The sequence below is a fragment of the Lissotriton helveticus genome, chromosome 3_1 (genome assembly GCF_964261635.1).
Source record: "Lissotriton helveticus chromosome 3_1, aLisHel1.1, whole genome shotgun sequence".
NCBI lineage: Eukaryota > Metazoa > Chordata > Amphibia > Caudata > Salamandridae > Lissotriton > Lissotriton helveticus.
In genome coordinates this window covers 968,602,839-968,630,185 of record NC_136061.1, presented here as the reverse complement: position 1 = coordinate 968,630,185, position 27,347 = coordinate 968,602,839, and the positions used below count along the sequence as shown (strand labels likewise).

The window sequence follows — 27,347 nt, the reverse complement described above, 5'->3', positions numbered from 1 at the left end:
GTGGTGGATGCGGTGGTGGTGCATGTGGTGGATGTGGTGGATGTGGTGATGGTGGATGCGGTGGTGGTGGTGGGTGCGGTGGTGGTGGTGGATGGGGTGGTGGTGGTGGATGGGGTGGTGGTGGTGGTGGTGGTGGATGTGGTGGTGGATGTGGCGGTGGATGTGGTGGTGGATGCGGTGGTGGTGGATGTGGTGGATGTGGTGGTGGTGGATGCAGTGGATGTGGTGGTGGATGTGGTGGTGGTGGATGTGGTGGTGGATGTGGTGGTGGATGTCATGGTGGATGTGGAGGTGATGGTGGATGTGATGGTGGATGTGGTGGTGGATGCGGTGGATGTGGTGGTGGTGGATGCGGTGGATGTGGTGGTGGTGGATGCGGAGCTTGGAAACACGAGTGCTTACTAAAACTAGTGACAAACGACGGAAGTAGGTAACCAGCACAAAAAATGTCCGATTTCAGTAAGAAAGAAAATACATAGAGCCGACATGATAACATGGCGTGTGCTTTACAATCACAGCAATGGCAAATGCATTTACGGAAAGATGTGAGTCGAGGCAAGGGGGTCATAAATAAGTCACTTCTCCAAAGAGTGTAATTCTCTCCCAGTGAAGGAAGTGCTACTGCCAGCTGCTGTTCAGTCAGAAATTGGTTGTGATTTGGGCACCACGCACGCCTATCTCGTGACGACCGCCTATGCTAAAAAGCACTTAATTTGCATAAACACAGCCAGCACACGAGTAGTCCAGCTCACAGCTCGGTGCATTCAAATAGACTTCTCATTTAATGAAAAGAGTTGATTCCAAAAAGAAATCTAAGACTGAAATGGTAAACTATTTTGAGATAATAATGTGACGGTTCGATAACAGAATGATTGGAAGAAACTCGTATTGATGGATTTACTGAGTGCAGCTTGTTGGCATTAATGGCGGTTCATTTCCCTTCCCTCTCGCGGTCAAACCTCACTTTTGCATTGAAGGAAATTACAGCTGCAGCAGCTTTAGAGCATGGCTTCATGAGTATAAACTGCCCTTTTCTCTCAGAATGCGCAAAGAGGAATTACTATCAGTAATCATGCCACAGGTCCCGCATGGCAGAGTTCATTGCCCACAAAAAGGATTCCACAAAACCACGGTACACTAAACTAAAATGGGATGAAATCGATCAAACAAAAAAAATACCTCTAGCAGATCAGTGCGGTTCTGTTTACACATACTGTGGCACTTTAATAAAAAGATTTTCAGGGCCGTCGGAGCTTGGAAACACGAGCGCTCGTGAAGCCCCTATAAGCAGCACGGCACATTACGTAGGAATAAAAAGAAATGACAGGGCTGTCGGAGTCCTGGGATTGAAAACACAATTGGATAAAAAAAAAATGTATAGGGCCGCCTGAGCTTGGAAACACGAGTGCTTACTAAAACTAGTGACAAACGACGGAAGTAGGTAACCAGCATAAAAAATGGCCGATTTCAGTAAGAAATAAAATACATAGAGCCGACACGATAACATGGCGTGTGCTTTACAATCACAGCAATGGCAAATGCATTTACGGAAAGATGTGAGTCAAGGCAAGGGGGTAATAAATGAGTCACTTCTCCAAAGAGTGTAAGTCTCGCCCAGTGAAGGAAGTGCTACTGCCAGCTGCTGTTCGGTCAGAAAATTGGTTGTGATTTGGGCACCACACACGTCTATCTCGTGATGACCGCCTATGCTAACAAGAAAGGAAACAAGACGGAGGGCATTGCTGTGGGGAGGGGGGAGGAGAAATGCGACACGGCGGGCAGGGGAGGGGGCGGAGCGGGGAGAGTGGCATGAGGGTGTGAAGCAGCAGGGGCCTTTGAAGTGAAGCTAAGCTTCAATTCAAAGGTGTGGGAGGAGTGCGGCTGAGGGAACAGATGGCGATTTGATGATGTGCACGCGCATTTTAGGTCAATGCGCTTGCGCATTGACCTAAAAGCGCACGGGCACAGCACCAAATCGCCCAGTTGGGTAAAGTCTGTTTAAGTCGCTATAGTCTCGCTCTGCTCAATGCGCATGCGCATTGAGAGGCGAGACCTAAAAAACTGCTTTATTAAAAAAACAGTCACAGACATGGTGGTCTGCTGACCCCAGCAGGCCACCATCCCTGTGAGTGCTAGCCATTCCCAAAGGGGTGACAAATTGCGACTGCCTCATGAATATAAAGGAGGCATGCAATTTGCGACCACATTGGGTATTGCAAACAGTGTGTGAGACACTGTGGTACATTCACTTTTGCGAGTCGCAATTTGCGACTCGCAAATGTGAATGTTCGTACATTTGGCCCATAGAGCCAGAAATGCTGTGATATTTGAAAAACTGATCTACATTTACATTTATTTGGATTAAGACATTACATTCCAAGATCCAATGGTTAATGTGCTATGGTCCAATCTTTTTTTTTTTTACCTCCTTTCACCACCACCTGTGCCACAAGATATTTAACTCCCTAACACACTCTCCGGGCCCTTTCTTTCCAGGCTGCCCTAAATCCTTTGGGATCCCCCTATGCGCCGTATGTCACTGCCATAAACATACCCCACTCACAGGTACCCTTCCTAGAGAAAACAGGAAATCAAAATTGGAAAGATGTTACAAAAATAGGGCATTCACTTGCCAGATCATCTCAGATATAGACACAGCCCTGACCCATTTTATGTTGGATGTAACCTCTGTCATGTTACTAAGGACAAAGTATTTGCTTAATGATCGTGAGGCTAATTATAAGCTTTCTCACATATAAAGAGGAAATGGGGGGCCCACCAAACAGGACTATACTTTAGAGGAGGTTTTGAAGAAGACCTCTTCTTAATCAAATGCTTTAAATTTCATACTATACTTGTGAAGCTCCTACCTAAGCTCCTCTGTGTGTGAAACTGTTGCTCAATATGTTCTTATTTTATGTGTGGTTTTATGTATTTTATGCATTTTAGCCTACTTTTTAAAACCTTGGCTGTATTAAACTGGTTTTAATTAACTATGCAAAAATTAATTACTTACTTACTTTATCCTCTGTGTGCTTAAAAGTGGCAAGTCAAATTAAAATTTTAAAAGCTGTTTATTGAAACATTTGTGTGCAATAGAATCCACCAGAGAGAGGTTGTTAAAACATTGAATAGGGTCTAAAGGGGTCTTTGCTGGAATCAAACGCCAGCTCTCAATGAATCTGCTGAAATCCAGAATGTCGATCAATGTTGGCATCAATATTCTTGACATTATTTTGTATCAGCGAAACCATGAACGTTTTAAGAGCTGTATTAATTTCATTTGATTCTGGATCTCCTATGGTCCAGATGTTGTTACTGTGTAAGAATAATTGTAGATGCTCTACAGTGTACTCTAACGTTCATTTTTACTTTCAATGATTTGTAGGTGAGAAGCATATGCCTGTGACTCAGACTGGAGAGTAGCCACATCTAGTCTGAATCTTAAAGTCTGAGCAGTCTGTTACTGACATTTTGCTCCAATGTACACAAGTTGCAATTTCATTTCTACTTGTCTTGCCTCAGCTTTCACTGCAACCTCATGAACTAAATCTTGTATCCGATTTAATGTTATATTTACTTTTTTCAATGATATTCTGCCTTCTAAGATAGTTTTGTCCCTCATTTCCATGTTCATTCCTTCTCCTTCTTCTCCTGTTATGGTTGGGGCGCTGCTTGCTAAGCATTATTGCCTTGGCGGATTCTCTAAAAAAAGAGTGAGTAAATGAATGAATGCATTTTATTTGCTTGATTAAGTAAAATCTTTGGAAAATATCATTGAAAAACACAAAAATAAAAACTTCTCTAAGACTTACGCAGTTGTAAAACCATAATTAGTCATTAAATGCACATAATAAAGTGCTGTAAAACGTTATACTATTAAAATTGTAGTACAAATAAATTTTGACCATTAAAAATATTTTCAAGCAAAGGTGCATTTACATAACTCAGAGGTTTTCCATGAACTTAGATATAAATTTTACCAGTCTAATATTCAAATGGATATTGGCAGGATTCAGTGCTGGCAAGATGGCCTTCCTGCAGGTCTGCACATTAAGATTATTAAAAGAAATGCACAGGAACTCCCTTAGGGGCCGATTACGATGGCGGACGGACTGGAGTCCGTCCGCCATCGAGGTGGTGAGAGGGACCGTCCGCAACGCATGCGACGGTTCCGCACACCACATTAGGATGCGACCACCACCATGGCGGTCGCATCTTGCATTTGTAACATTGCGATGGGTGCTGCTGACAACAGCACCCGCACCAATGTTGAAAATGCATGTTGTGCATTACAGTGCACTGTGTGCCAGGCGCCACACAGTGCTTGCCACTTAGTGCCCTGAAATGTAGGAGGGTACCATGGTTACCCCCCAGTGCACATACACCCCCCATTGGGAGCCTGCAACGGGCCCCCAAACATGATCTCCACCAGCCTTTTCATGACGGCGTCGCAGTCATGGAAAGGCTGCCTCACAGCCTGCATCATAATATGGTGGACGGTGCCTGCTAGGCACCGGCACCATTTTATGCATGCAGACCGCTCCACCAGGCAATCAGTCCGATTGGCTGGGGCAGTTCTGTGGCGGACGGTCTTTCCATCTGCCACGGTCGCAGTCTGGATCCCTCGCCATTGTAATGTGGTGGGGGGAAATTCACGGTCCGATGGAGGAAGGACCGCCACCGCATGGCTGGCAGTGGCGGTCCTTCCGCAATCGTAATGACCCCCTATGTTCGCTGTAATGTGCTGGGCACGAACATACTACATGCATGAGGGTTTCCTTTCCAATATTGCAGAGACTGCAGGTAGCGTCTATGGACCGAGTTTGCCGCTCAGGCAGAAAGTCCAAAGATGGTAAAACCCCAAGTCTGTAATGCATAAACTTGTGTTTGATGTACTTCAAATAATTTGTACCCAGATACGCCTGGTGGCCTTTTATATTGTGCGCGTTTATCACCATCCAGGCATGTCTTCGCCGGGCTAACACACTTTTATCTTCTATTTGCTTACCTCGTGTGCACTGATGAAAACAGACTTTTATAACACTGCCTGGCTCTCCTTATGCACAAAATGTTAATTGTGAAAGCAATAATCTGTCATCCTGATCTGCTTTGTTAGCCTGTTCGGTCTTTGAAGCAAGGTTGGTGAAGGGGTATAGCATTCCTTAGCTAACTCACCAATGGGCTTTCTTAGCTCCTATGGTCTTGTTCCTAGCTCTCTCATGAACCGAGTTGCTTAACAAGACAGAATTGGTAGCAGCCTTTTCACTCATCGTCACAGGAGTTATCAGAGTGGAACCTAGAATGAGAGAAACCTCTGAGGAACTATTCGCTAGGGTCTATAGGCCTAATTTCTCCCTGTTGTATAGAATCAGGACTGTCGTGGATAAACAAAGAGGTTTAATCTAAGGTTCTCCAACTCCTCCCAGTGGTGGCTGTGTAAGTCATTAAATTACCTTCGCTATCAATTGGGAGCCTCAATAACCTATAGGTTCAGCCAAAGCCATCATGTCCCTCGGCACAACATAGGATACGGCATTGGCCCTAAATAGTTAGTAATTATACGAGCTACAGATAGCTAGATATTGTGCCTAACCTAGACTTCAATATTTCTTTAGTATCTGCGCTCATAGCACTGGAGCGAAATTGCAGATTTTTGCAGACTTCAGAATAAATACTTACAATTGCAAACTGGATTTTAATAATTGATTAAACAAAGAAATCACACATGTATCCGGTCCTTCTTACCTAGCCTATCTTGAGGTTCTCTGCTGTATGTCACCATGATTCATTATTTTGAGGCTGTGCTTCTGATTTGTACAATGAGATTATGAGCAGCAGTGGTTTTGGAAACAGGTTATTGCCACTTCCTTCAGGCCTGGTAGGCATTGCCCAACATGGAGGTTATAGTATCACCACAGAGCACAACCACATACACGACATAACAACAAAATTTGGCAACGTTGATTTCCTGGAAACACTAACATATATAGTATGGGTACTCCTTCGCTTTCACTACAGGCTTCTCCCACATTCATATAGATTAAACAAAGGGAACAAATAGAAGAGTTGTGTCTAATTTCCTATTACAGAGCGGGCATTCGAAATACCATGGCTCTAAAATGAAAATACTGTGTCTTACGGGATAGATAGTCGAAACTTTTTGGGTGATCTAGATCCTGTGTCAGATGTTAGCAAAGAAGAGCTCAAATGAGTATTTTGAAGTTTTTTTTAGCTAGAGGGATTATTAAGCATTGGCCATAAAACGAGTTTTGAAGCACAGTAATTCCAGCCCCCCCGATTACCTCAAAAAAATAATTGGTGTCCGGAGATTTTCATTTTTGATTTGTGTTTTTGAATCATTAGAGAAGTAATTTAACTTTGGGTAGACATTGCTAATCGGGGCAAATTTTTCTGGATGGTATTTTTTAAAATGGCAGATGATTTGCATTGATGATGTAATATTTCAGGAACCATGAGACCTATATACTTCATTTTGGTGTCAAAACATAGGTTTTGGGGGTCAAGTAGTCTTATAGAGACAGAAAATAACTCCTAGAGCAACCCTTCTGCCATTTTCTAGAATGGCCGCTATAACTGAGGAAGAAAAGACATATATAGAAATGAAACAAATAATAATGTTTTTTTATCCTTTTATGTAAACACCAAACAATGTTTATGATCTGAATGAAAAAAAGAATGTTTATCACTCCTGCCTTAGACACATTTTCATAGTTCACTTTATTTATTTGTTTTGGCAATCGCTTGTGGTACATTTGCAAAATGTTGAACATTTGAGAAGAGCATATCGACAGGGACATCATATTGTAGCACCGGTTTAGCAAGCACATGTATGTGTAAGTTCTGTGGGTAGAGGCTTTGGAAATGTTGTAGGTTTTGGCATCCCATCAATATGTTCCCAACCAAATTAACGTGGATCTTTCTCTACATATGCATGATCCAAAACATTTACACATCTTCTGATCAAGTAGAATGCACTTTTAATGTGTCCACGCACAGAATATGATGTCAGTGGATGGTCACTTAGCGGGACTGATCTCTTGAACTCACTGCACCGAAGATCATCAAATGTATGACAGTCAGAACTCATTTTCCACACAAGGTATCCACTGAGATAACTTCCTCAAACTGCAACACAGCTTTTTTCATGTGGAAAACACCGACCATTGGATAAAGATCATCAAATTCTACTGGAGTGCTCATAAGAATGTCAGCTACAATATGGAAAACTTCAAGTTGAGTACGCACATTTTGGAAATTGTTTAGATCTGCGTATACTGTTGCGTAGTTTGTGGCTGAAGATGGTATTACTGGTAAAAACCCAACCTTCTTCAGTGGGATGCTATTCTGGGAGATCAGAGCATGAATCCCAGCCCACAGAGGAATTGGCTTTTCTTTTTGTCGTGATGTCATTCATGAAACATGATTTGGAAAAGACAGAACATTTGCACAACATAAGCTTGAAGGGTTATGGGATTATCTTTCACTTCTTCGCTTACATGTGCAAAGACATCATCAATGCTGTCAGCTTCTGTTCCGAAGTCAAGAACTTTAGCGTTTAACAGTTTTGCTTTGCTAATATTAAACAATGATGTAAAAAATGTTAAGACAACATCAGGCATTCTTGTTGACTCCCATGATCTGCAGAGCCATGGGGCATCATAAAAGTTGTTGTTAAGTCCAAAATCTAAAACTTTCAGGACATTTCTTAAAAATGTTCCTGCTGATTGTACTGCATCCTGTGATCTTATTTTTGACAGCAAGAACTTAGAGGAGTGAGAACGCCTTAAGTGGTTCACTGTTGTTGAACGAATTCTGTCATTGTATATTCTTACCAGAAACAAAGCTTAATTGAATTATTATGGATCAATACAGTTTCATGAATGTTGACCATTATTTCTCTGATCTCACTGAGTGTGAACCCGGAGCCAGCACTCAAGAGTGGCTTTAAAACTTAATTTGTTTTTACAAAGAGTGCAAACTTAACTAAAGGTTGGCGGTTACATTGCTGCTGGGAGCTCATTGCACATTCATATTTTAAAAAGTATGCATGCATGCAGTTTGGATGGGCATAGAAATTCACTGTATATACGCACACCTTGCTGTTTAGATCAGCTACTCGGCTGAAAACTCCATATTGGAAGAAATCGGCTGCAGGTAAAAAAGTTTATTTGTTCTTTTGAGACTCACATGCTCTGTACTTTGTTCTTTTGTCAATCTCTTTTGGCCAAGTTCTGGCTAAATCACACATAACACATTGAAAATCCTCTGCTTTCTGATCAATTGTTGGAAGTCGACGAGGGGTAGCCATCGATCTTTTAAGTCGATGAGCATTGCATTTGGTTGTCATCGCTTTCTCAGAAGTCCCTGATTCTTGTTGTGATTCACTGATTTCTGCTATTTTTTGACTAATTTTTTCCAGGCTTTTTTCCTTTGTATACAACTTATAGCACTTGCTGTTACAATGATTAAATATTCTATCCTCTTCACCCATCAGTTTCAATCTTCTGTGAACTTCGACTTGCCGTATTTCTGCAGCATCTGACACTTTCTTCTGTCCAGCCTCATTTGATGTTAGCTTTTCTTTCGGATTCGTTCAGCATTTGACACATTTTTCGTTGTTGATGGAGTACTCAGATTTTGTAGTTAGCAACACTCTGTCAGGAGGTAAAGATCCTCTGCTACCACCTGCTTTGCTCATGTTTACGAATTTGAATCAACGGAAAACCTGAAACAAAAACAATAGTAAAAAATTACCAATATGATGGCTAAAACACATCATCATAGAGCCGCCAATTGAAAATGGTGGAAGGGCAGCTCCGAGGACTTATTTTCTGTCTCTATGAGACTGTTTTGACACCAAAATGAAGTATATAGGTCTCATGGTTCTTGAAATATTACATCATCACTGCATCACATCCGGCAGAAAAATGTCTAACAAAGCTAAATTACTTCTCTAATGATACAAAAACACAAATCAAAAATGAAAATCTCTGGGAATTTTTTTTTATATTGAGGTATATCAAGGGGCCATGACTATAGAGTGATTTAACTCTTGAGCTGGGGCTCGAACCCTATATATCAGTAATCATTAAAAACCAGTGCAGATATGTTTTAACTCATTTTAGACTTCGCATGGCCTATCTGATTTCTACATTCCCATATAGAAATGATTGGTCAAAAAACCTAAACAACAGTCCCTGCCATAATCACTCACTCCAAGGTATGTTACATTTTACATTGTATTTTTTTTAATAAAGTGCTGAGGCTACTACATTCAAGACTTCACTATAAACAAGACAATTTAAGACATAGCAAAGTGGCTTTACCTTTTTTACAGCAACTGCAAACTTCTACAACCTGCACCTGTGTTTTACCTTATTGACGACATGCTTTACGAATCAGAAATCTCATGGGGGATAATGATCTGACTATGTGCATTAGGAATTAATGTGATACTGCTTTTATGGTTTTTAATTCAGAATTATTTGCATGTATTACGTTTGTTATTGTATATTTATATCAAATTGTGCTTTTTTGGCTTAGCACATTAAGCCAAATACAGTTTATTGATTGATGGGGTAGAATTAAGTACTTTTCTTCAACAACAAAGCACTGGTTGGTCACTGGTTTATTAAATGTTATTAGAAGTATTATAACAAGATTCCTGAATCTGTAGCCATATCTAATTCCATGACTAAGCAGTTCACTACTCTGCTTGGTACATGGTGAGCATATTTGAATCCAATAGTAGTATGGCTAGAGGACATCAGACATAACTACCCCAAATTGCCACAGTTGGAGCCCAGTAGCTCCTGACTACCTTATGGCCAATGAACCAGTTCAGACACTCTCCCTTCTCAGCAACAATGTGCTTTTTATTTTATTCATACCACTCTTCTCAATTCTGGTCAGTTAAAGTATCACCTTCACTCATGCTCCCAAACCGGCTGGCTATCTGTTATTAAAATCAGAACTGGCATGTTTAATGGCAATAGCACATAATTTCAAAATATGAATGCTAAAGTGCCTGGCACTTAGCCTTGGTGCAGCTTCCATATTGTCCACCACACTGTGTATGAGAGCACCGAGCTAACCTGGCACTGTAGAAATAGGTTACTCTGATAAAGAGCTGAAGTCTCATTGCAAGCTCTGAAAGAATGTACTTTGTATACCATGCCCCAAAAAGCAGACACATCACTTTTGTGATGGATCGCATGGTCCAGTATACTGGCGCATTTTCAACTTGCCTTTAGCTACCAGTTCGAGGCTCTGGACCAGTGCTGCACCACCTCCTGTACTGTGCATGAGGCAGCAGTGCACAACACCAGACCCTTGAACTAGCAGCCTAATTTCTGATGAGGTTCTTCCCAGTGCCCATTAGAACCATCCACCACACTAGGGCTGCTAAGCGCATGTGTGTGACGTAGTCAATGTATTGTTTTATTTTTCTTCCTGTTAGACTTTTTCAATTGGTTTATACAACTGACAGTCTCATAGCAACGTGCATTAAGGTGCCAATATCTTGAAACATGCTGACTTGACCATGATGCATCCTTCAGTGTCTAGGTGACTTTGCTTTCAAGGTGTAGATGAGCTACATTTGTATGTTGTGTCACATTTGGGAATCCATACGTGAAAAGGACTCTGGCTCTAAATCAAACGACTCAACAAATCTGTGGGCTAAAGATTTGTCAAAACATGACAAAAGACATGAAGGGTCTACATTGTTTTTAAAATGACCCTGAATTCATGTTAAGGTGCAGTGTCTAACGCCACGGCCAGGAGGGAAGAGCCCCCACTTTATAAGAAAATGAAACATGCCCTATATAACTCTCCACACAGCACCTACCCTATCATTGCAGGGAGGCGTTAGGAGTCGTGCTGGGCTTTAGGATGGAATACTCTTTAAAGGGCCACCCACCAGTAGATAGACGTCAATATGAACCCTTACATGAGGTTTTGAGGTACACTTACAGTTAGTTTAGAGTGAACATTGCTGGTGCAAAACTGCTAAACAGACGTGCATGAACTGTAAAACCAGCGTGTAATTAGGAAGTGTGGCATAATAAGTAACCCGCACTCTGTCTAGATTTGGAGTGAAAAGGGAAAGACCAAAATGCCTCTTTTATGTTTACTTTGGGTTCCTTAGTCCACAGAGACTCTTTCTTTTTACATTTAACAATTAGTAGAAATTTGGTAGAACTTCTCTCGGCTAGGAAAAAAAATATATGCAACTCATCATAAACATACATTCTTTTAAGTAACTCCAGACTTCATCTGAGTTGCTGGATAAAATATCAGTGCTAATTGTTAAAGTATCATATGTATAGAATGATCGAAGCCGAAATTATATGCACAAAGCATCTTTTATGTTAGCATGCCTACAGTCTTTGAACCAATAGTTCTTTCTTGCAGCAGTTGTTATAGATGATGGGAAGGAAATAATTGTGTTAGTATTACCCTCCCACACTATAGTGTCTTCATCATCAGGTCACCCCCAACTCCTAAAGGTCAGGGTGGGCTCAACCATATTCTAGGGAGCTCCTGGAGAGATATGGCCAGGAGGTGTTAAAGATTAAAAATCTGCAGACAGATCCCAGTATCCCTTTATTTGTGGAACTGTCAGTATTAAAATACAAAACTGGGGGGGGGGGGGGGGGTGGGGGGGTTGGTGTTCACTTGGACCCTTGATGAAGTTTGACTAAAGGGCTACCCTTAATATGCTGAAGTCCCCGGTGATGCGTATTCTCTCCCAAAATTGGATGGAGTCAAGAATCATAATAAAAGCGAGATAATTAATCTGATGACATTCACAAAGGAGCAGCTATCTTCCCTTGTTAGATAAAAGTGGTTAAGGATTACCCGGTCCGCAATAACCAGGAAGGATACCCCCTTTTCTGCCCTGAAAAAAGTCCTGGCCCTTACTGGCCAATCAAGTACTAAAACATGTTGGCACTAGGGTCATAGGACTATAAAACTCCAAGTGACCCCCCCCCGAATAAAGGGATACTGGAATCTGTCTGTATGATTTTTAATCTTTAACACTCCCTGGCCACATCTCTCCAAGAGCTCCCTGGAATACGGTTGAGCCCACCCTGACCTGTAGGAGTCAGGGTGACCCGATGATGAAGCATGACACTACTAGAGTGTGTGAGGGTAATACTAACAAAAGGAATTGTTTCCTTCCCACAATCTAGTGTGTAACAACAAGAGTGCTTCAAAAGAACCTTCCCATACCTAACTAACAAGGTTTAGCTTTAGATACTTGTGAACACGATTCACAAGACCGTGGGGTACTTGTTGTGGAATAGAGTTTAGTACGGGAGGAAGTACTCACACTAGAGATCCCCTCTCGGAGCTTATGGCAGGAGAAGTTGCCCTTCTCTGAGTGCTATAGTTTTCTTGTTATAGATGAGGCCCTTGAGTGGCCGTGTTTTGTGATTCCTCGGCTTGAACGCCCAGATGGTAGTTTAGGCTTTAGTTTGTAGATGAGCTGGCTAGAACTTATGTACAGTGAGAATTACCATACAAACCATGGGCCTAATGTAATAGTCCCTGGTATTAATTTGTGGTCATAATTTCCTCAATGGCAACTTAATGGTAATCGGGCATGATGACATTAAGACTGCATAAGACATGGGTATTCATAGTATGGCCCGCGGGCCGCCAGCGGTCCGGCAAGCCTTCCTTGGTGGCCCACGGACCTTCCAGACATCCTACCTGTGTTTTGTTTTTTTAATAAATAGTGCTAGCAAACACTGCAGGTTGCAGCAGCCCGTCTCTGAGGGACTATGCTCTGCGGTGGTCGGGGTATTCCAGTGATTGTTAGCGTGGAGATGCAGGGGTGCTAAGAGGTGAAATACAAGCAACAAAGCTTTATTAACATGTAAATGGTCTTTTAAAGACCTGTGAAGTACTGGGGTGCGGGTGTGTGTGCGCGCCGGGAAGCTGTCTCAGCCCGGGCTGAGGGCTGACACACACACGGGTTGAGATGACAGAGGGTGACAGAGGGAGGGAGAGAGAGGGAGGGAGACAGAGGTTGACAGAGGGAGGGAGACAGAGGGTGACAGAGAGAAGGAGACAGAGAGGGAGACAGAGAGAGGCAGTCAGTGGGAGACAGAGGTAGGGAGACAGAAGGGGAGGGTGGGTGACAGAGGGAGGGAGATAGAGGGTGACAGAGGGAGGGAGGGAGGGAGGGAGACAGAGGGTGACAGAGGGAGGGAGGGAGAAAGAGGGTGACAGAGGGAGGGAGGCAGAGGGTGACAGAGAGAAGGAGACAGAGAGGGAGACAGAGAGAGGCAGTCAGTGAGAGACAGAGGTAGGGAGACAGAGGGGGAGGGTGGGTGACAGAGGGAGGGAGATAGAGGGTGACAGAGGGAGGGAGGGAGGGAGGGAGACAGAGGGTGACAGAGGGAGGGAGGGAGAAAGAGGGTGACAGAGGGAGGGAGAGGAAGGGAGACAGAGAGAGACAGAGAGGGAGACAGAGCGAGGCAGAGAGGAAGGCAGGGAGGGAGGCAGAGAGGGAGGGAGGGAGAGAGAGACAGGGAGGGAGATTGAGGGGTGGAGATGGAGGGAGACAGAGGGAGGGAGACAGGGAGGGAGACAGAGGGAGAGCGACAGCGGGAGAGGGAGAGAGAGAGACAGGGAGGGGAACAGGGAGGGAGACAGAGGGAGGGAGACAGAGAGGGTGGGAGACAGAGAGGGAGGGAGACAGAGAGGGGGAGACAGAGAGGGAGGGAGACAGAGAGGGGGGACACAGAGAGGGAGGGAGACAAAGTGGGAGACAGAGAGGGAGGGAGACAGAGAGGGAGGGAGACAGAGAGAGTGGGAGACAGAGGGGAGGAGACAGAGAGGGAGGAAGTCAGAGAGGGAGGGAGAGAGAGGGAGAGAGAGGGAGAGAGAGAGAGGGAGGGAGGGAGAGGGAGACAGAGAGAGAAAGGGAGACAGAGGGAGACAGGGAGGGCGACAGAGGGAGGGCGATGGAGGGAGACAGACAGAGGGAGACAGAGAGAGACAGACAGAGGGAGACAGACAGAGGGAGACAGAGGGAGGGAGGGAGTGAGAGGGAGGGAGAGAGAGGGGGAGAGGGAGGGAGAGAGTGAGGGGAGAGAGAGGGGGAGAGAGAGAGAGAGAGAGAGAGAGAGAGAGAGAGAGAGAGAGAGAGAGATAGAGAGACAGAGAGAGAGAGAGAGAGGGGAGAGATGTATGCCAGGTCTGGTGGCTCAGTGGACGAAGGTGTCTGCTGCAGGGACCTGTGTTCAACCTCATGGTCACAATTTTTTTATGCTTTAGTCCCGCCCCTCCCCCTCTGACCCTGCCCCCACCGGTGCGGCCCTAGCCACAAACCACACTGCAAATGTGGCCCCCGAGAGAAAGTTTGTGAGTACCCATGGCATAAGAGTATGTTAGTGTTACGAGTAGAGTGCTCCTTAGCCTAGAGAATCCAACTTGTTTCCAACCCAAAAGCAGAAGAGTTTTTTCTTAGACAAAGGTAGGAACAAGGCATTACTCCTCCCAAACTTAGTGATGCTTTGCCAGCCAGTACTCAGGGAGAACTCACTCATGAGTGGCATGCAAAGGAGCTGCCATTTGTCTATACTGTAAGAAAAATCTTTATCCTTCGGTGGAGATATACTCCTAGCACCAGTGCTAGTCCCTTAGAAGGGACATTTCCAGTTTTCAATTTGGAAGACTAAAGTACATGGACCATAGTAGCCAAAGTAATTGTTGCAAATCAGGTATCACTTTGCAGATTGCCAAGGTTGTAATACCTTCTTAAAGTACTACCAAGGCCTCTACGTTATTGCACAATAACTCACATTTTAAATGCACAGCCCTCTTGTATATCAGTGGTGTACATTGCACATTTAGAATTTAGAGCATTTGTTCAAGTAAGCGAAGCGTGTTTTAAAGTTGGCACAGCCAAGCAAGAGCTGCAGATCTAGTGAAGTCAGCTCTCTGCCGAACCCCACTTTATATTCCTCCCAAACTCTTCTAGAATTCTTCCCATGCGAAGTGCTAGGCACTTGCTCGTTAGTGTATATCTTGAGTTTAGTTTAGTTTAATCATATGCTCTTCCTCCACTCGCTGCATTGAAGGAAGTATATCAAGGTAGAGTAAAAATTTACTGAATTTAGGATCTTATGTTCACATGTTCCAACGATCCAGAAGGTGAAGTGCTGCTCTGCTGCCACTGCAAATTGCACTTAGAATATTTTTGCAACGAGCTGTCTTTTTACATTACCTCCTCGTAAGTCTTCCTCGCCACCAGAGGTACGAAGTGAGCTGTTTTCCTGGTTTTCTCCCTCATCTTATTTCTCCTTTGTCTGTTTTATCCTCCTCACTCTGAGTCAACTGATGCAAAATAACTCCTAGTCCCTAAAATTGAGTACTGGTGCTCGCCCCCCTCAACCACGGGCACAAATTAAGCCATTCACCATGTTGGCAGTGCTTGGAAAGCACTGCCACATTCACAATGATCACTGGCTCATAGCCTTTTTAAATGGTTTAAAGGTCCTGGTGTCTCTTGAGATGAATCATGATCAGCTGGGCCAATAGAGGGACTTTCCGAAATCAATCACCCTAGCCTCGCTCCGGTTGAATGGCAGCAGTGATATATTTGTACGTGCCCGCATAAATATTTATGCTCCTAAAAGTGATCTCGCTACACATCCGAACAAGTATTGTCAAAAAAGGCAAACTGTTATATATTAACAAAGAAAAGAAACAACCCACAGAAACTGCTATGACAACATTTGCATTGGAGTTAGACCACAATACACGAAGAAAGAAAGAGGTGTCAACAACATTGACATGTTCCACAATGGGGTTTAGAGTGTTCACTACATAAGAACACAAAGCCTGAGTGACCTTTGTCGGCATGCTTTGAAAACACCTTGCTGTGAATGGTGAAGGAAACTACAATTGTAAGTAACTTTTGAACTGTTCTACGTGCTTTCCAATGCCTGCCCACAGAAGAGCAGTGAAGTGAATAACTATGTTAGTAAAGGGGGATGGATGCATAAATAACATGTAGCTAGTATATGTTACCACCCACATCAATTCCGTCGTAGCCTTGCTCCAAAACAAATAGAACCCAAGCATTGGCAAAGCCAATCGATCTTGATTTGTGAGTGTTTGCTAACTGCTGGTATTGATTTTCCCAATGCTTTTAGAATCGTGGCACAAGCATTGGCATATCCAGTATACAAAATAATATTCCAAGACTGGCTGAGCAAGTACCTGCGTGGCAATTCTTCAAGCATTGGTAAAGAAAATGATAGTAGGCAATTAGCAGCGGGCAGCAGATCGGTATAGGGGTCGGAGACAGAGGGAAGAGTTATGGGGTGAAGATTCCAAGCACAACATTAAGAGGAGAAGTAGAGGGAGGCAGTGGAGGGAGAGGCAAGGATGTGTGGAGGTAGTGCGGGCCGAGTGTAGATACCAAGAATGACTGTGGGAGTTTATTATGAGAGAGAGAAAGAGACAGGGAAAGGAGGTACTAAAGTGTAAATGCTTTAAAAAATTGTAAAAGAAAATAAGTTCCCTGACATCAGCAGCGGAAGGATACATTCAACCAATGAAAAAGCAGAACAAAACCTAGATGCTCCAGGCGCAGGATAACCACAAGAACAAGGAGAAACGTAATTGACTCAATGTTATACTGTGTGGGCTCCCCCGTATGCCCTCCCTTTAAGTTGATCCCACAAATTATCTTTATTTTATTTTTTATTTCAAAGTATTTTATTCGTTTTTTATAAACAGATACATTAGCATTTCTGTCACGGGGTTAACCAAACGTAGTATGTATTGCAGTGATTACAGGTACTTGAGATATATGTTTAGCTAATCCCCTACACATTGACTTGCTGGGAAATTAGGCACTGGATGATAGAAAAAAAAAAGAAACAGGAAAGAAAGGGGTGAATGGAGGATACGGAAGAGGTCCTGTAGCAATGAGTCTAATAGGGGTTATAGTCATGGGACAAATCTGACACCCCACTAGTTAACCTCTGGCAGGAATGGTAGTCTAACAAGGTCCCCGATGTCTCTTCGGCCCATGGTGGCAGCATTCCAACTCGCTCGCAAGTCGTCACTGGGTCTTCCATACCTTCCCACTTCTCCCTTAGCCCCACCCTCGTAAAATGGAGCAGATCGTCCAAGCTCTGCTCTGCTCTTTTCTTGCTGTGTAGAAATAATTTAAAAATAATAATACCTAGCCTCCCAACACCTCTTCCCACGGCAACCTCCACACCGCCCTCTCCTGAAGTTAGGGTTGAGGAGCCGGTGAGTAATCGAGGAGCCTGCAGCGACTTCTCCAGAGGAAGGGCTTCTTCACATTGCCACCGGCCAAGGCGATGATGCAACCACTGAAAGTGTAAGCGGGCCGCCGCGGCAGACTCTTACCGGGAAATGCAGATCAGAGGTTGCATGCAATGATGTGGTTAGAGTGATTTGTCATAATACTTAGCAAAGCCAAGGCGTGGCAAAGCATGAAATTCCCGCACAAGCATTTCGGAAGAACATCATTTGGTCGTAGAGGAGATTTCCCACTGCAGCAGTGCCTTGACTGGCATGCAGAGACATAGGCCGAGATCGAACAGAGGCGTGGAACGCAAGCTGCACGTGCCTGTCAGCGTCAGCTGCAGAAAGCAGCACGTCAGAGCACGTGCGCATTAATGGTGGTTCACGTTTTTATTTACAGTGCCTCTGTAAGGGCCCTCATTTATAAGCATACTTAGCATCCTTGTGCAGAATTTATATCTTAATGCTACAATTAAACAACGAGCAATTTAAGTGAAAGGTCGTTTGACTTAATTAGAGATAAAATAAAGAAGTCCTGGTCTATTTTTTAATGGAATTGTATATAGCGCGAACTTGTCCCGAAGGTATCAGAGCTCTTTACATAGCACCAGGTGCGTTACATGAGGACACATTCAATTTTGTAAGGCACAGGGAGATCAAGTGACTTGCCCAGAATCACAGGATGTTCAGCGTCGTTGCCGAGACTCAAACCCAATTCCCCAGATTCAAGGACAACCCTAACCGTTAGGCCAACTCCTCTCCCTGGTCTAAAGTGTTTTTCACTATTATTCATTTGGCTGCTTTGGTAACACACGGATCAAATCATCCAGCTATAGCTCAGTGGCTAGCAACTCAAAGCAAAACTTTGATGCTGGAAGAAACAAAGCTCTACTGTTAAATAACCCTGGCACAGAAGTTCACAGTCTGTTTGATCCCTTGCCACCAGAGGTTGCACAGCAAGGTGAAGCACTGCTGGATGGGTTTCGAGAAACTGTATAACAATGAGGTCATTTTAAAAAGGACCCACGCATCGTTATGGAACGTTAGCCATATGCAGGATTTCAGAGGCACCGCACATTACCTCATAGTAAGTCTAACTGACCACAGTACTGATATAGTCTACCCATGTGGCAAGGAAGACTACACTCGGAGTAATGAAGATTACGGTAAGTAACCTGGGCATTACCTCCTCGTAAGTCTTCCTCGCCACATGAGTTAACTACATCAGTACTGTGGCGTGGAAAACTACACTCGGAGTAATGAAGCTTACGTTTAGTAACCGGGGCATTACCTCCTCGTATGTCTTCTTTGCCACATGGTTTAACTACATCAGTACTGTGGCGAGGAAGACTACACTCGGAGTAATGAAGATTACCGGTACAGGAGTCATTAGATAACTTAAAGAATCAGGTAACATAAATATTTTTCTTACTGATTTCAAGAAGCGATTGACTCTCCAAACATGTTTTCGCGGATCTGTCTTTCCATTTGCGGACAATAAAATCTTGGCAGATTAGGGAAAAATTCAGCAGCTGGGCACATACCACTCCAACATGCCAGAAAGCAGCTACAACGTCCAATCTGTGACGTTATACTGATTTGTGCTTGGACCGGACATGTTTTAGGCATCCCTTCCAAATACCAAATGAATATGTGATATGTCAATGTTCTAAGACCGAAATCCGGTAACAGAACATTTAAAAATTACAGACTCCCAAATAGGATTCGTAACATATTCTTAAAACATAAGAGGTTCCCCTGGGGCACCTTCCCCTTTGTGAATATTTAAATATAAGTTTGTTGGGGAATAGGCAGTGGTTCAGGAAACCCCTGCTAAACTCTCAAATAAACTTAAAAAAGAAAGTAAACTTTTATTTTTAAACCCACCTATGTTTATTTATTTTAAAAAATAGACTGCATTTAAAAAACCTTGAAAAGCAATCACCGACATGGTGGTCTGCTGACCCTAGCATGCCAGCATCCCTGTGATGGCTACCGAATACAGAGTCACAATTTGCGACCTACTTCTGTTATATTAATGAAGTAGATCACATTAGGACCCTCTCCAAATGTGATTTTTACGACCAACCTTTCAATACATAGGTCAGTTCCTAAAATTACTTACTGATATCAAAAATAGTGGTTGCAAGTTACATCCAGTAAGTTGTACATCTGGCCAATTATTCCCAACAGTAAGCGACTATGGAAAGAATCGAAAACTACTGCCAGGCCTGAGAAACCACATCAATCAGGATAAGGAAACAGGGCAGGGTTTATAAAGGTGGATCTAAATATTTAGACTTAAAAATGGCTTATATTGTTTACAAATATTCTGTTAAGGTCAAAGGAGGAGGGTGGTGGAACAAGCCTTGAGGAGATGTGCAGCACAAGAGTGCAAAGGAAAGCTGACAGAATGTTCCGCATGTATTTTGGATTGGGAGACACAAGGTAACATCAGTGTATCTGGCATGCAGGAGGAAGACTAGTGGGTAGCTGACATTGATGTAAATCAGAGTTGGGCAAGTGTTTCGAAGCTGGCTGCAGCATGAATTTATGAAAGCACTGGTGGCACGCTGCCTGATTCTGTTATGCGAAAAAATACCTCTGCTTAACAACACCCTGAAGTGGTGGATCTAACCCAGAAGTGAGTATGCTTCAGGGTTAACAATTTAGTTCTCCTAACAAGTTTCCATCAACCTGTTCTCCATTTCTTCCAAACAACCTGAAACCCTCTCGGTGTATCCTGTGCAGATGTTCTTGGGACTTGCAGTTCTAGTTGTTTTTGCTTAGTCCCTGACTGATTGAGAATTGCCTTCTTGTCATACAAACTGACCATCTGAGCCTTCCAAGCCTCTCTTCTTCCTTATCCTGACAGATATTTCACTGAACCTCCTGTAGTTCACTCCCTGCTATACTGTCAGTGTCTCTAATAGCCCCTCGTAAAGAAGAAAGGGCAACCCAGTAATACCTTACGAGCTTGGAAATGAACTACGAAAAAAAGATTAGAGGTAAACAATGGAGTTATTTATATATAATATAATTAGGGAATTATCTTCTTTAATTATCTATCGAAGCAGTGACAGTAGAGATTTAATCAAAACAAAACAGTAAATGGAGTTGATGAAGGAATTAATCCTAATGAACAGGCATGCACAAAATGTACAGTGGAGACAGATCCTTGTATTCACTATATACAATTAAGGGGTACAAATCACTTAATTCCACACAAACATTAAGCATGTAAATCAATATCTCAATAACAAGACCAAAGATTAAGGTCTGAAGTGTCCACTCTGCATGTCATCAATGTCTTTACACAATGGTGTTTGAGCGACTAACTAGTGGATATCCAGTAGATTCTTATGGAAAGAGTTGGACTCCGCATTGATGTTTTAATCTCTGTTGTGCTTAGTCCCCGAGACCATCCTTAAAATCACAATAAATCATGACTATATGGAGTAGTCACAATACCTCTGACAGGAGATAAATGGTCTATGCCATCTATACCCTAAGGGACTCCTAATATAAGATTAAAGAGCCACCATGACAAGTTTCGGATGGCAAATTCTGAATGAAGCTCCAGTGAATGAATCAGCAAGTGGGTAGGCTAACAAGTATAAACACAGTGTTGTATTGTATAAACGTATCCTCTTGTTGGCATCTAACCTTTTCTAAAAGACCTCCAGCAGTTTTCTGCTCTACTTTTCTTTATTGTTCCACCGTCCCTCAGAATTGACTTAACTCATTGGTTTCTGATCTACCCACTCCGAACAGTCAGTCATACCCAACTCATTTTACATCATGCGCTGCATTCCATTACTAGCCTGATTGCTGACTTCAGTTCTGTCCATTCCACCATGAAGATAGAACTCCTCATTCGCCAGGAACTCACTACTTGCCAACCATTCTAATGAGGTCTGTGGTAATACTAGTGTGGCCTTTATTTAACAGCAAAAGAGGTAAGAAGTACAAACACAATAGATCACAGGCAGCCATTGACACAACCACCAGATTTAGACTGTCAAGACATAGGCTTCCATAATATTCTACCATTCTCCCAAATGCATGCAGTGACAAGGCATAACTCATGCTGTGATTTAACACATGCTCCTCACAACTGTCTTGCACATTCCCCCTGTGTGCCTCGTTGCTTCTCAGTATTGCACTGTACTGTAACATTTATACAGTGCTTACTACTCCTTTGCGGCGCGCTGAAGCGCTTGCACACATGGGTAGCATGCTACATCATCTAGGGTCGAGGACTGGAAGGGTGTTGTCTTTGTTTTGATCCTATGTGAGAAGTGTTTCCATGTTATGTATGATGATCATTGCAGTGTGGTATCATGTTATGGGAAGCAGTACTTAATAGTTTTAAGGGTGAAGAAGTGTGAAACATGCGTGTGCAGTGTGTGGTTTTTGGTAAGATGACAGCTTTGATCAGCCCTGCAGGTCTCTTTATGGTATTTCTTATGATCCCAGTGCGCTTAGTTGGTTACCAAACAGGCTGGTCTAATCTGAGAGATTTTTATGTTTATGGCACTCAGAAAAAAGTGGTATGTGGGGGGCCCGGGAGAGGGTGCCCGCTCCATGTACTTTGCAGGAGGCCCCCTCAAATTTCGCTACAGACCCCAGAGCCGTGTAACCCCACTGAGGCTTCCTGCTGCGGTTTTAAGTTTATCCCTGCAGGCCTTCAGCCAGAGTGTTTTTAAGTCTGCCTTTGAAGTCATTGCCATTAACATGTGAAGAAGAACCATTTCTAAGAGGCAATCACACTATGCCCCCCTTCCAATTACACCTCTCTGCAGACAGACTCAAACTAATTAACTAGCCCCTCCATCCTCCACTTGTCTTGTATTGTATTTATTTATATTACATTGTATTGCTCTGCAATGGAGTCTGTTTTCAATGTATCTACATTTGATTGGGGCTTTCTTGTGACTCAGCTCTAAGCATGTTTTGAAGGCCAACAAAAAGTTCGCCTTAAGGAACGAGAAAAAAATACACAAATAGCGTAACAGTTTAGTAGTATCTAAACGTCCATACAAGACACGGGTTGCGTCTGAAGCCATGCATCCGGTCTGAAGTCGTGATTCTCTGTTTTAGGTCTCGCCTGTCGATGCGCATGCGCATCGAGCAAGCGAGACTATGGTGGCTTATCCACTCTTTATCCAACTTGCAAGGAATCGTGGCGATTCCTTGCAGTGCACGAGAAATTTAAGCTCAATGCGCATGCGCATTGAGCTTAAAAGCGCGTGCACATGCCCCCAGCCGCCTGCCTTGCCTACTCTCCCAGCTGGTGCCGCTCCACCCCCTGCGGCATCAAAGGCTTTCACGGCCGGCCGGCCATGCTTTCAGTTTCACGACCGGCCGGCCGTGTGAAGTACATTTTAAAAGCCCGCTCTCCCTGCTCCGCCCCCTGCTCCGGCCGAGACGCATTTCTCCTCCCTCCTCCCCCCTCCTAGGTCAGTTCCAGTCCACCTCAGCCCAGTAGTTGATGTACCGCCATCATGGAATCCCACTGAGTGCTTGTGATAATTCCTTGCTGCTATTTTCTTGCACGGTTTTTGAGTTTGGAAATCGGTTAATGGTGAGATAAAAACAGCAGCAGATTTTTTTAGCATTTTTAACGTACATATGGGGATTAGCTTCGCCCACCCACTCCCCATATCTCTGCCACATTAGTTATAGTCCCATTTTGTGTCACTCAAATTTAGATATGGCCTGACCCCTGCCAGCTGCCAGGCCCCTGCTCCGCCCCCTCCCCTGCCCGCCGTGTCGCTCCAAAGCAGCCTACGGCCAGTATAGATAAATCTGTAGCTCTGAATTCGCAATGTATAAGCACACCGATGATTGGGGAATACTCCACAGTCTGAGCAGAACTTTGAAGTATCTATATTGTTACTTTTCATTGAAAAAAGCGTGAGTTTTGCTTTTTTTCTTCAGAAACATTACAATAATTTGCAGTTCACGGAGTTCACAGCAAAGCGTCCAACCCTAAAAGGGAGTTATTAATGTCACAACTGCACGCAAGTGTGCTTCGGCCGATTACTGTGCATTTTGGGAGTTGCACAGATGACTGCTCAAGAGCGTGAACATTTATTGCTTCATCAACGCTGAAAGCAGTTGCTTTAGGTGCACAATGTTCAAACGCACACATCCCATATACCCCCCCCCCCCACCCCCCGTCAGCCACCACGTGCTTCCCACATTGAGCAACGCGGTCAGTATGCCGGCTCTCACGTGGGTACCGTTTCCTGTAACTGAAATGCGACCATGCTTGACAAACATCCCGCGCACAGGAAAAAGCCCCACCCGGGCTGCTGCTCTCTCCCTCCGTTCCTCGAGCCACAATAAGCCGCTTCTCACAGGGTGATTCCAACGCCCTCCAGAAGTAAGCACCAGGTTCAGACCTCCAGGGGGCATTTCTCCTCCCCCCTCCCCTTATCTGCCGTTCCTTCGTCTGTTCCTTCTCCCTGCTCCGCCCCCTCCCCTGCCCGCCGTGTCGCATTTCTCCTCCCCCCTCCCCTTATCTTCCTTCCCTCCGTCTTGTTTATATCTGTAATCTATTGACTTTCGTAAAAAGCCGTGGGAAACGGTTTATGGGGTGATGGATGTTCGCCTCGACTCTGGGAGTAGGGCATGCTGCTGGACTTTGGGAAACCATGCATTCCTTCCTCGAGGACCAGACGTCTCTGCAGAGGTAAAACATTTTGTATATTAAAAACAAAACTCTGCCTTTCCCGCGACAAGTTCAAAGGTGCAACATTCAGCTTATAGGACGGACACATTATAAAAACAAACTGTGCACCTAACCCTGCTCGAGAGAGTCCTCGTGGGCGCAGGCTGCCTCATTTCCTGTTGCACGTGCATACCACAGCCTGTCCTGCTTTGCAGCACCCCGCCCCAAGGGCTTGGCTCCCTTCCAGGAAGCAAGGACCACGAGAGAGGGGGGGGGGGGAATTGAATTACTATTTGAATCACATTTTAACCTCTCCAATTATATATTTTTTATAAACCGTTGCTTTTTGTTGTGCGTCTAGAAAACCTGGTTTGGATCACGCCTCCAGGATATAAGTTTAAGAGCGTTTTTCACCCACAACAATCCTCGCGGTACAGAGTGGAATGTATATGCACATGGACATCAGCTCATTAATTCGCCGAGGATAGCGAAAGTGACATCACTGATTATTTGACTCCTCGCCAATGACAGCACACATTTGACTGCCAGGCCCACCTTTATCCCCTCAAGAGACTCCTGTTTCATGGTGCTGGGACCAAAGTTAAGAGCAACGAGAGGCATCACTGATTATTTGACTCCTCGCCAATGACAGCACACATTTGACTGCCAGGCCCACCTTTATCCCCTCAAGAGACTCCTGTTTCATGGTGCTGGGACCAAAGTTAAGACACAACCCCTCACTCACCCTCACCCTCACTCACCCTCAACCACTCACCCTCACTCACCCTCAACACCTCACCCTCACTCACCCTCACCCTCACCACCCTCAACCCCTCACCCTCACCCTCACTCACCCTCACTCACCCTCAACCCCTCACCCTCACTCACCCTCACTCACCCTCATCCTCACTCACCCTCAACCCCTCACCCTCAACCCCTCACCCCCTCACTCACCCTCACTCTCACTCATCCTCACTCACCCTCAACCCCTCACTCTCACTCACCCTCAACCCCTCACCCTCACTCACCCTCACTCACCCTCACTCACCCTCACTCACCCTCACCCTCAACCCCTCACCCTCACTCACCCTCAACGCCTCACCCTCAACCCCTCACTCACCCTCACTCTCACTCATCCTCACTATCACTCATCCTCACTCACCCTCACCCTCACTCACCCTCAACCCCTCACCCACCCTCACTCACCCTCACTCACCCTCACCCACCCTCACCCTCACCCTCACTCACCCTCAACCCCTCACCCTCACACAGTGCAATAGGTCTCAGACCATTTCAGTTAGAGCTTTTAGAAATGTTTATGGCTTTTTTTATTTGTAATTCTTTAGCATTGGCTACAGGAAACAAAAATTTTAAACATTTACAAAAAAAACCCATAAACAATTCTAAAAACACTAACTCTAATGGTGCGAGACCTATTGCATTTCCAATGCTTGTTTCGAATATTTTGTTGTACTAACAGATATTCATTCTCTTTCCTCTCTCTCTCTCTAGGTGGGGGTGTTTGTTTTGTTGTTTTCATTTGGTTAACTCGCTTTCTTTGTTGAATGTAGCTCACCTCTCTTAACATACTCACACCCCACTTTTTCAAATCACAGCTGTGGGGACAACCTGCAAAACTCTGCAAGTGATGGAGCTCACACTGTCAGGTGGAACAAACAGGAGATTGATTAAGGCCTCTTGGCTGTGTGTATGAATGAGGAATGGGGACAGGGGCAAGGCCTCTTTGCTGCGAGCTGTGTTATAACAGGAACTGGTGCAAGGCCTTCCAGGTGTTGAGGGTGCTACAATGGGAACTGGCTGAAGGCCTCTGACGTAGGACTTTCAGTTCTAGTTAGTGCTACAGGGCAGGGACTTTCAGCTTTTCAGCTGTGGATTCCCATAGGAGGGCGTGTCGCAGGGCCTCAGCGTCAGAGACAGGTGTAAATAATGAAGGCTGTAGCAGCAGGGGTGTAAAGCAGGCACCCCCCCCCCGAAATATTTTCAGCCTCCCCCGAAATTTGGCTCTAGTTGCCCGCCTGGGTGGGGGCAACCCTCAGAAGGCCCCCAGCGCTCAGATGGTGCCCCTTTCAGCACGAGGCCTATGAATATCTGTGAATAATGAAGACTCGGGAGCCGCTCTCGTCGCATTCTGCAAGGGGAAGGTTAAAAGTGGGGGTGGGGTCATTTTGTGTTAGGCCACTGTGTTGCAGGGCCTCTCAAGAGCAGACGGTGCTAAAACGGCCAATGGAGCAAGGTATATCGGTTAATAGGTAGCGCGTAGGTGTTCGGTGATGGGCTTTACTCAGCAGCAGCAGGGAACCGAGGTGGTTCAGAGCCCCTGGGGCACATACTCGCTGGCCACATCATTTCGGAAGTGCAACAGTGATGTCTGGTGCAATAAGAAAATTATTTGGAGCAGGAGAGGCAGCCGCTGTGAGTTATGGCCACATGCCGAGCTCCCACTACGTTGTGGAGGGGCTGTCTGATTGACGCAACTTCCTGTGACTCATATCACTCTGATGGCGTATCGAGGATTCCAGAGCAGTGAGCCACTTCCCACCAGGGGAAAGTGGGAGTAACAGCCGTCTGAATCTACGGGAACCGTCTCCACCCCTCTACTCTCTCTCTTCAAACACGGTCTAAACCTGCAGGATTTGAGCCAGGTACTGTGGCACTGGGTTCCAGGGTTAGCAGGACCCACTGCTACCACTTATATCTTGTCTTTAACTATCCAGCCGTAGGGCAGGGAGGCCATGTTACTCCCTCGAATTAGGGACTTGGAACCCTTGCCACAACACTGGCAAGAACCATCTCGTGCAGGTATTATCTGAACCCACATCACTGACAGGAACCATCTCCTGCAGGTATTATCTGAACCCACATCACTGACAGGAACCATCTCCTGCAGGTATTATCTGAACCCACATCACTGACAGGAACCATCTCCTGCAGGTATTATCTGAACCTACATCACTGGCAGGAACCATCTCCTGCACGTATTATCTGAACCTACATCACTGGCAGGAACCATCTCCTGCAGGTATTATCTGAACCCACATCACTGGCAGGAACCATCTCCTGCAGGTATTATCTGAACCCACATCATTGGCAGTAATAATCTCCTGCAGTTAATATCTGAACCCAAATCACTGGCAGGAACCATCTCCTGCAGGTATTATCTGAACCCACATCACTGGCTGGAACCATCTCCAGCAGTTATTATCTGAACCCACATCACTGGCTGGAACCATCTCCTGCAGGTATTATCTGAACCCACATCACTGACAGGAACCATCTCCTGCAGGTATTATTTGAACCCGCATCATTAGCAGTAACCATC

The 27,347-nt window shown here is 44.6% G+C and overlaps 1 long non-coding RNA gene across 1 annotated transcript in view; it reads right to left on the bottom strand.

Moving 5' to 3' along the window:
- Window positions 1-6,717: 6,717 nt before the first annotated feature.
- The window catches only part of LOC144824819 (uncharacterized), a 43,958-nt gene continuing 23,328 nt past the window's right edge, over window positions 6,718-27,347 (bottom strand). The window contains exon 2 of the long non-coding RNA XR_013609135.1: window positions 6,718-8,749. This is a non-coding gene — a long non-coding RNA (uncharacterized LOC144824819). The remainder of the gene's footprint in view (window positions 8,750-27,347) is intronic.